The sequence below is a fragment of the Scyliorhinus canicula genome, chromosome 25 (assembly GCF_902713615.1).
Source record: "Scyliorhinus canicula chromosome 25, sScyCan1.1, whole genome shotgun sequence".
In the NCBI taxonomy this organism is placed as follows: domain Eukaryota; kingdom Metazoa; phylum Chordata; class Chondrichthyes; order Carcharhiniformes; family Scyliorhinidae; genus Scyliorhinus; species Scyliorhinus canicula.
In genome coordinates this window covers 13,302,478-13,312,738 of record NC_052170.1, presented here as the reverse complement: position 1 = coordinate 13,312,738, position 10,261 = coordinate 13,302,478, and positions in this window count along the sequence as shown.

The following is a 10,261-nucleotide window of genomic DNA, read 5'->3' as shown; positions in this document are numbered from 1 at the left end:
CCTCCGCCTTCTTCTCCCCAGCCAGCCTTCTCCGCCAGTCCGCCTTCTCCCCCCTCCGCCCTTCTCACCCCCTCCGCCTTCTCCCCCCCTCCGCCTTCTCCCCCCCCTCCGCCTTCACCCCCCTCCGCCTTCTCCCCCCCCTCCGCCTTCTCTCCCTCTCCGCCTTCTCCCCCCTCCGCCTTCTCTCCCCCTCCGCCTTCTCCCCCCCCTCCGCCCTTCTTCCCCCCTCCGCCTTCTCTCCCCCTCCGCCTTCTCCCCCCTCCGCCTTCTCCCCCCCTCCGCCTTCTCCCCCCTCCGCCTTCTCCCCCCTCCGCCTTCCTCCCCCTCCGCCTTCTCCCCCCTCCGCCTTCTCCCCCCTCCGCCTTCTCCCCCTCCCGCCTTCTCCCCCCTCCGCCTTCTCCCCCCTCCGCCTTCTCCCCCCTCCGCCTTCTCCCCCCTCCGCCTTCTCCCCCCTCCGCCTTCTCTCCCCCTCCGCCTTCTCTCCCCCTCCGCCTTCTCTCCCCCTCCGCCTTCTCTCCCCCTCCGCCTTCTCTCCCCCTCCGCCTTCTCTCCCCCTCCGCCTTCTCTCCCCCTCCGCCTTCTCTCCCCTCCGCCTTCTCTCCCCCTCCGCCTTCTCTCCCCCTCCGCCTTCTCTCCCCCTCCGCCTTCTCTCCCCCTCCGCCTTCTCTCCCCCTCCGCCTTCTCTCCCCCTCCGCCTTCTCTCCCCCTCCGCCTTCTCTCCATTCCGCCTTCTCTCCCCCTCGCCTCTCTCCCCCTCCGCCTTCTCTCCCCCTCCGCTTCTCTCCCCCTCCGCCTTCTCTCCCATTCCGCCTTCTCTCCCCCCTCCGCCTTCTCCCCCCTCCGCCTTCTCTCCCCCTCCGCCTTCTCTCCCCCTCCGCCAAATAATAATTTGAATGAACTGAAAATTTGCATGGAGGCAGAGACAGAACTGTGTAGATAAAGGGGTAACTGTGGTAACTGCCAAAGTAATGGATTTGTCTACAACGGCTGTGGCTATTTATCCATGGGTCGTTGCTTAACATTCTGCCGTGATGTTTAAATGTGTACGTGCGCGCCTGTGGGCATGTGTGTGTGCGTGGGGGTTGCAGCATTTCAAGAAAGGAGGGAGACTGTAATTGACCCAATTCATTTTTCCAATTAAGGGGCAATTTAGCTAGCCTGCATATCTTTGGGTTGTGGGTGTGAGACCCACACAGACACGGGGAGAATGTGCAAACTCCACACGGACAGTGACACAGAGCCGGGATCGAACCTAGGACCTCGGCGGCGTGAAGCAGCAGGGCTAACCCACTGCGCCACTGTGCTGCCCATGGAGGGAGACTATAAACGGCTCACTACAGGCCAGTTAGCCTGACATCAATCCTCAAGAAAGTGCTGGAATCTATTATTTTTTAAAAATAAATTTCGAGTACACAATTATTTTTTCCAATTAAGGGGCGATTTAGCGTGGCCAATCCGCCTACCCTGCACATCTTTGGGTTGTGGGGGTGAGACCCACGCAGACAGGGGGAGAACATGCAAACTCCACACGGCCAGTGACCCAGGGCCAGGATTCGAACCCGGGTCCTCAGCGCCATAGGCAGCAGTGCTAACCACTGCGCCGCCGTGCTGCCCCCTGGAATCTATTATTAAGGAAGTTTCAACAATGCATTTATAAAAGTATAGCATGATTACAGCAAGCCAACATAGTGCTACAAAAGGGAAATCCTGATTGACAAATTTATTCGAGAAGGTAGATCAAGGGAAACCAGTAGATGTGGTGTGCTTGGATTTTCAAAAGACATTTGATTAGGTGCCGCCCAAAAGGTTAATATGCAAGATAAGGCTTAATGGAGTTGGGAGTGTTGAATTTGCGTGGATAAAGAATGAAGAGACAGAGAGTGATATATCTAAGTTTGCTGATGAAACAAAGTGGGAATGGGAGCTGTGAGGAAGAAACAAGAAGATTGTAAAAAGAAAAGAGAGGTTAAGTAAGTAGATAACAAAGTGGCAGATCAGGTACTTGGGGAGGTGTGAGGTTATTCACTTCGGTTGTAAGAATAGAAAAGCAGAATAGTTTTTTTAAAGCGTGAAATTTGTAAATATTGATGTTCAGGGAGAGTTGGGTGTGCTCATACAAGAGGGATAAAAAGTTAGCATGCAGCTACAGTCAGCAGCTAGGAAAGCAAATGGCATGTCGGCCTTCATTACTCGGGGATTTGAGTAGAAGAAAAGCCAAGTCTTGCATGCGGTTATACAGGATTTTGGTGAGTACTGAGTGCAGTTTTGGTCTCCATATTTAAAGAAGGAGAGACTTGCGTTGGAGGCAGTACAATGAAGGTTCACTCGATTGGCTCCTGAGATGAGAGGGTTGTGGTCAGGGATGAAACACTAAGGGCGCGATTCTCCACTGCCCACGATGGGTCGGAGAACAGCGGGAGGGCCTTCCCGACAATTTTCACGCCTCCCGTTATTCCCCCCCCTCCGGCCGCCCCCGACAGAAATCGCTGATCGCCGTTTTTTACGGCGAACAGCGATTCTCCGCAGGCCGATGGGCCAAATACCGCGGAGTTTACGGCTGTTTTCACAGCCGCGATCACACCTGCTTTCAGCGTTCGTGAAAACGGCCACAAAGTGTCCGTCCCGGACAACCATGGCACCGATTGGCCGCCAAGGGTGGCATGGGCCTGCGATCGGTGGGCACCGATCGCGGGCAGCGGGTCCGATACCCGCGCACTATTTGTTCTTCCGCCGCCCCGCAGGATCAGTCCGCGGGGCGGCTGAGGGGCATGACGGCCCGCGCATGCGCGGGTTTGACGCGTCTGCATGATGACGTCATCCGCGCATGCGTGGGTTGGAGCCGCCCAACCCGCACATGCGCGGCTGACATCATCGTGCGCGTCAGCCGCCGTGACTCTTGGCGGGCGAAGTTAGCGGCGTTCGCTAACTCCACGTCGTCGTGATTCCCCGGGCCCCGATACTAGCCCCGCCTGGGGGGGAGAATCGGGTCCCGGGACGGAGCTCCGAGGCTGGTGTGGAACACGGCCAGTTTCATGGCACGCCGGATTTGCGGAGAATCGCGCCCTAGGTAAATTGGGTCAATAGTCACAGAATCATAGAATCCCTGCATTGCAGAAGGAGGCCATTCAGCCCATCAAGTCTGCACCAACCCTCCGAAAGAGCACCATATCTAGGCCCACTCCCTATCCCCATAACCCCACTTAATCTTTGGACACTAAGGAACAATTTAGCATGGTCAATCCACCTAACTAGTCTCTGGAGTTTAGAAGAATGAGAAATTAATCTTATTGAAACATTGAAAGGGCTTAATGGGGTGGATACCGAGAGGCGGTTTCCCCTGCAGTATAAGGGACCAAACATTTAGGACTGAAATGCTGAGAAATTTCTTCACTCAAAGAGTTGTCGGTGCAGACCTGATGGGCCGGATGGCCTCCTTCTGCATTGCAGGGATTTATGATTCTGTGAACATAGGCTCAATTTACGTTGTGTTTGAAAATCTCTACCCCAGTTGGTTGTGAATGCGCCAATATTTTAAGGCTGAGATAGACAGAATTTTGGTTTCTCCGGGAATCAAGCGCTACGGGGAGTCAGCGGAAGAATCAAATTAACGCCTTCAGCATAGTGAATGTTTGGAGCAAGCTTGACGGGCTGTATGGTCTTTACCTGCTCCTATTTCTTCTGTTCTTGGTGGCTGTTGCCATGGCATTGGGGAAACTGGTAAAACAAAGTCCTCTGATGTGGTTTTTATGATCTTCAATTGAAACAAAGAATGCATGGACACTTTGAAGCGCCGCAGGATCTGGGACAATTATACATACAAAATTACAAACACAATTGTGCTTAAACGGGCAATTCGGCCCAATTGGGCTGTGCTGGGATTTATGCTCCACAGGAGCCTCCTCCGATCCTACTTCATCTTCACTCCAATATGAGGCAGTAGTGCCGAGTGGATGATCCATCTTGGCCTCCTCCTGCGTCACAGATGCCAATCCTCTGCCAATGCGATTCACTCCACCTGACATCAAGATACAGGTACTGGACACTGCAAAGACAATGGAACATGACAGCACCTCTAGTGTCAATATGAAGACGTGTGCTCCATAACTAGCCAAGCTGTCCCAGCACAGGTACAAACACAGGCATCCACCCAACAATGTGGAAAATGTGTGTCATGTCCACGAAAAACAGGAAAAAGCCAACCAGGCTAATTACCACCTCACTAATCTACTTTCCATCAAACATGGAGTAAAAAAACTAAACCCAAGGTGAGAGTGACTGCTCTTGACATTAAAGCAGCAGTTGACCAAATGTGGCATCAAGGAGCCCTGGCAAAATTGAAGTCAATGGGAATCAGGGAAAACACTCCACTGGTTGGGGTCATACCAAGCAGAAAGGGAAGTAGTTGTTGGAAGTCAGTCACCTTAATGCAAGGGCACTTGCTACAGAAGTTCCTCAGAGTAATGTCTTGGGCCCAACCAGCTGTTTCATCAGTGACCTCTCCATCATAATGTCAGAACTGAGGATGTCCGTTGATGATTGTACAATGTTCAGGACCATTCACAACTCCTCAGATAATGAAGCAGTCCCGTATCCATATGGAGCAAAATCTGGATACCGTTCAGGCTTTGGCTGATCAGTGGCAAGTAACAATTGTCTCACGTAAGTGGCAGGCGATGACTATCTCCAATGAGGGCGAACCTTGATAGCATCACCCTCTTGATGTTCCGTGGCATTGCCATTGCTGAATGCCACACTATCAACATTCTGGAGGGTTACTGTTGACCAGGAACTAAACTGGATCAGCCACAAGAATGTGGCGACAAGAGCAGGTCGGAGGCAATGAAATATAAAAGGGTGTGATCTCCCTCAAAAGCTAGCACATATCAGAGGCAGAGATAAAACACAAGGAGATGGAAACCTGCACCACCAGCTTGTCCAAAATTCAGATGGTCGCGGTATCTTGTCTTAATTGCAGCAGAAACGTCCGGGTGCAGATTAACCTTAGCAGTCACCTACATACCCACTGGAACCCTTCCAACAACACCAGGTGATGGGCATGGGCATCTTTGCCTCAAAGGACAAACAAAAGATCATTATAAATTGGAAACTAACAGGGAGAAACTATTTCCATCAGTTGAGTCTGGGCCTCGGGATGTAACCTGAAAATTAGAGGCAGGCCTTTCAGGAGTGATGTTACGAAACACTTCTGCAGCAAGAGTTGTAGGTTGCAACTCTCTTCCGCAAATGCCAGTTAATGCTGGGTGAGTTGTTAAATCTAGGATTATGGACTTTCCTTGGCCAAATTGATTTGGGCAACAGTGGGCAGTTGAAGTTAGGTCACAGGTCAGCCATGATCTCATTGAATGGCCGTACTGATGTGAGAGGATAAAATGCTTCCTCCTGTTCCAACGATACGACCTTTGCCCCAGTCAGGAACTGGCCCAACCACTTCTTGAAGGCTCACAAAGAGTCAGCACACACACACACTGCAGCAGTCAGTAACGTATTCCAGAGGCTCACTATCCTCAGGAAAGAACCAACAAAAATCCAGTTGATTTCTACTTTGGCAGACTTTCAATCCACGGTGCACACATCTGTTCAATCAAACGGGTCTTCCAATGATAGTATTTACTTGGACCTTTTCCTTCGCCCGTCCCCTGAAGCTGCCAGTTCATGCTGGAGCACAGCTTCTCCCAGCCAGAGATATGGGGCCTCGTGGCCTAGTGAGTGAGCAGTTGCCTAGCCGCAGGTATCGCAGTGCAGACCAATCCTAATTACAAATCCCCTCCCCGCCAAACTAGTGCTGCCCCCAGCTCAGATCAGCTTTCTCAGCTCATACCACTGGCACCTGCTGGGCAGTGTGACTTAGTACCAAACCCCAGATAGCGCCTTCACTCATTTTGGGCTATCACGAAAATGTGCTCGCAGTGTCAATTCCTTTCTGTTACAGTTTGGCCTGGATGCATATGAATAGTAATGTCCTGTTACCTGGTCTAGGTCACCATTCTCTTTGTGTCATTGCAGATCAGGTATAGGAGTTATGGTAACTATTTATCATGGGGTCTGCTTGCTGGTCAACCTCAGTGAATCTAGCAAGTTTACTTAGGAGCTTCTGCCATCTGCGTGAGACCAGCAAGGCAGGAATTGACAGGCAAATACCCCATTTAAAAGCCATTTGAAGGGGCAGACTCTAGGGCAGCACGGTGGCGCAGTGGTAGCACTGCAGTCTCACGGCGCCGAGGTCCCAGGTTCGATCCCGGCTCTGGGTCACTGTCCATGTGGAGTTCCTGTAAAGCTTCAATTACCTGCAAATGCTCGCATTCTAAGCATTGTCTGGCATCTTTGAATTTGTCTATATATATGTTTCTGGAACATACCTCTTCATTCACCTGAGGAAGGAGCAGTGCTCCGAAAGCTAGTGTTTGAAACAAACATGTTGGACTTTAACTTGGTGTTGTAAGACTTCTTAATGTGGAGTTTGCACATTCTCCCCGTGTTTGTGTGGGTTTCACCCCCACAACCCAAAAATGTGCAAGGTAGGTGAATTGAACATGCTAAATTGCCCCTTAATTGGAAAAAATGAATTGGGTACTCTAAATTTATAAAAAGAAAAAACAAAGGGGCAGACTCTGAACAGGCTAATATCCTAGTAAACAGTGGGCTGTTGGCCCATAGCGTGGGTATCTCCTTGTAGCAAGCCCCCTTTACCTCTGAGCTAGAAGGCCACTACTCTGGTGACTTGAATACATATTGCTGGCTGACACACCAGTTCAGTACTGAGGGGTGGGGGGGGGGGGGGGTGCGTTGCTGCATTGTGGGAGGTGCTTTTGTTTGCATGAGAGGTTCTAACGCTGTACTTTAGTGTCCCGGCCAAAACCGGCTACTACTAAAATAGTGATTACAGATTATAGGTAATTCGTTAAGGTTCTGAGAATGTGAAAGTCTTCTTTAGGGCAGCACGGTGGCCTAGTGGTTAGCACAACTGCCTCACGGCGCTGAGGTCCCAGGTTCGATCCCGGCTCTGGGTCACTGTCCGTGTGGAGTTTGCACATTCTCCCTGTGTCTGCGTGGGTTTCGCCCCCACAACCCAAAAATGTGCAGAGTAGGTGGATTGGCCACGCTAAATTGCCCCTTAATTGGAAAAAATAATTGGCTAATCTAAATTTAAAAAAAAAGAAACCATGTTGGCTCTCCCTGAACAACCAAAATTTTCATAGTGTTCAGTTACCCCCCATCCCTGATAATAGACTCCAGTAATTCCCCATCACAGATGTTAGGCTAATTGGTCTGTAATTCCCTGGTTTCCCCCTTCTTAAAAAGTGGAGTGATGTGCAATTTTCCAATCTGGAGGGACTATACCTGAATCTAGGGAACTCTCGAAGATTATAGTTCGGTCATCTACAATGTGCTCCCCTACTTCCTTTAACACCCTTGGATGGAAACTGTCAGGTCTTGGGGATTTGTCACTCTTTAGTTCCATTAATTTCCTAGTTAGTGACGCTGTACTCATGTGAGTTAAGTCCATGTCATCTTTTTTTTTCTTCAAAATAATTTAGAGTACCCAATTCATTTTTCCAATGCGAAACCCACGCAGACACGGGGAGAACGTGCAAACTCCACACGGACAGTGACCCAAAGCTGGGATCGAGCCTGAGACCTCAGTGTCATGAGGCGGTTGTGCTAACCACTAGGCCACCGTGCTGCCCCGCCAACATGGTTTCTTGAAGGGAAAATCATGCCTGACTAATTGAAGTTTTTGAAGAGGTGACTATGATCGTGGACAGGGAGGGGAATGTCGATGGATGTCAGTTTAAAAAATAATTTAGAGTACCTAATTCATTTTTTTCCAATTAAGGGGCAAGTTAGTGTGGCCAATCCTGCACATCTTTGAGTTGTAGGGGTGAAACCCACGCAAACACGGGGAGAATGTGCAAACTCCACACGGACAGTGACCCAGAGCCGGGATCGAACCTGGGACCTCGGCGGCGTTAGGCGGCAATGCTAACCACTACGCCACCGTGCTGCCCTAGGATGTTATTTATATGGACTTCCAAAAGGCATTTGATAAAGTCCCACCAAGAGACTGTTGACTAAGGTAGAAGCCCTCAGAGCTGAGGGCAAATTATTGACATGGTTAGGAAATTGCTCGAGTGGCAGGTGACGGAGAGTGGGGATAAGGGGTAATTACTCCAATTGGCAGGAGGTGACTAGTGGTGTACCACAGGGATCTGTGTTGGGGCATCAATTATTCACGCTATTGATGAACGACTTGGATGATGGCATATAAAGACATTGCGTCCAAATTTGCCGATGATACACAGTTAGGTGGCATTGCAGACAACCTAGGTGACAGCATAAAATTGCAAGGAGACATTTACAGACTAGGTGAATGGGCAAAATTGTGGCAGATGGAATTCAGTGTAAGCAAGTGTGAGGTTATCCATTTTAGACCAAAAAAGGATCGAGCAGAGTACTTTCTACATGGAAAGAGGTTGGGTACAGTGGATGTCCAAAGAGACTTGGGGGTTCAGGTGTATAGGTCCTTAACATGCCAGAAACAAGTGCAGAAAATAATTTAAAAAGGCCAATGGAAAGCTAACCTTTATTTCTGGAGGATGGGAATATACTAAGCTGCAGCTTTACAAAACCCTGGTTAGACCCCACTGTGAGTCACTGTGAGCAGTTCTGGGCACCACACCTTAGGAAGGATATTTTGCCGTTGAAGGGAGTGCAACATAGGTTTACAAAAATAATTCCTGAACTACAGGGGTTAAATTACAATAAGAGATTACACAAATTAGAACTGTTTTTACTAAAATGTCGACCGTTAATGGGTGATCTGATCGAAGCATGTAAGATATTGACAGGGAAAGACGGGGCGGAATTCTCCATCCCCCCTCCCACCGGGGCGCCGAGCAAGTCCCGCCACGGCACCCACACGCGATTCTCCCAACCCCCCCCAACCCCACCGGCGTGGCAAGATTCACAGCTGGCCGTTGGGAAAATCGGCGTTTGTAACGGGCGAGCGCCGATTCTCCAGCCCGAGTGGGCCGAGCGGCCTGCCCAACACGACAGGTTCCCGCCGACGCCATCCACACCTGGTCGCTGCCGGTGGGAACAGCGCGGGAAGGCTGGGGGGTGGCGGCCTGTGGGGGGTTCTTGCATCGGTGGGGGACCTCAAAAGGGGTCTGGCCCGAGATCGGTGCCCACCGGTCGATGGGCCGGCCTCTCTGAAGGAGGACCTCCTTTCCTCCGCCGCCCCGCAAGATCCATTCAACATCTTCTTGCGGGGCGGCCGTGGGGAGGATGGCAACCGCCGGCCGCGTCATCTACGCAGCGCCACTTTTATGCAGCGCCAAGGTCCGGCGTGCGTAAATGACGTGGCGCCGCTCCTAGCCCCCCGGGGGCGGGAGAATAGGGGGCTGGGAGCGGCCTCCGACGCCGGAGTGAAACACTCCGGTTTTCACTCCGGCGTTGGGACTTATGTCTCCCGATGGGAGAATTCCGCCCAGGGTAGACAAAGATAAACTATTTCCACTGGTTGGAGAGTCTAAAACTAGGGGGGGTATATTTTTAAAATTAGGGCTAGACCGTTCAGGACGGATGTTAGGAAGAATTTATTCACTCAAAGGTAGAGGTTTAGAACTCTCCCAGAAGCAGCAGTTGAAGCTAAATCAGTTATTAAATTTCAATCTGAGATAGATAGATTTTTGTTAAGCAGAGATATTAAGGGATACAGACCAAAGGCAGGTATATGGAGTTAGGTCACAGACCAGACATGATATCATTGAATGGCAGGACATGCGCGAGGGGTTGAATGGCCTACTCCTGTTCCTATGTTCATTGAAGAAGAGGTGGGAGTTCAGTTTTGGGCAGGGAAAGCCTGCCAATGGAAATGCTGGCATTTTCCGTCTTATAGTCCGACACTTGGTGAAAAAAACTTGCAGGCACGGGTTCCACACCATATCACTGGTGGATGACCTCTGACCTGCCCACCCCGCCATCACCTCAGCACTTCAATGATCAGCCATATTTATAGGCCTCCCCTGAACACAGCTCGCACACTTTGGAGTTCACTGGGAAATCATGGCTGCCAGAACCAGGAAACATTCTGCACCCAGGTTTACCGATACCTCATTCGAGCACAGGCTGGACGCAGTGGACAGCTGCTGTGATGTATTATGCCCACATTACAGGAGGACCTGTAACCAAGGTGACAAATCCAGCCGGGGAGGTGGTGGCAGAGTTGGTCAGTGCCAAT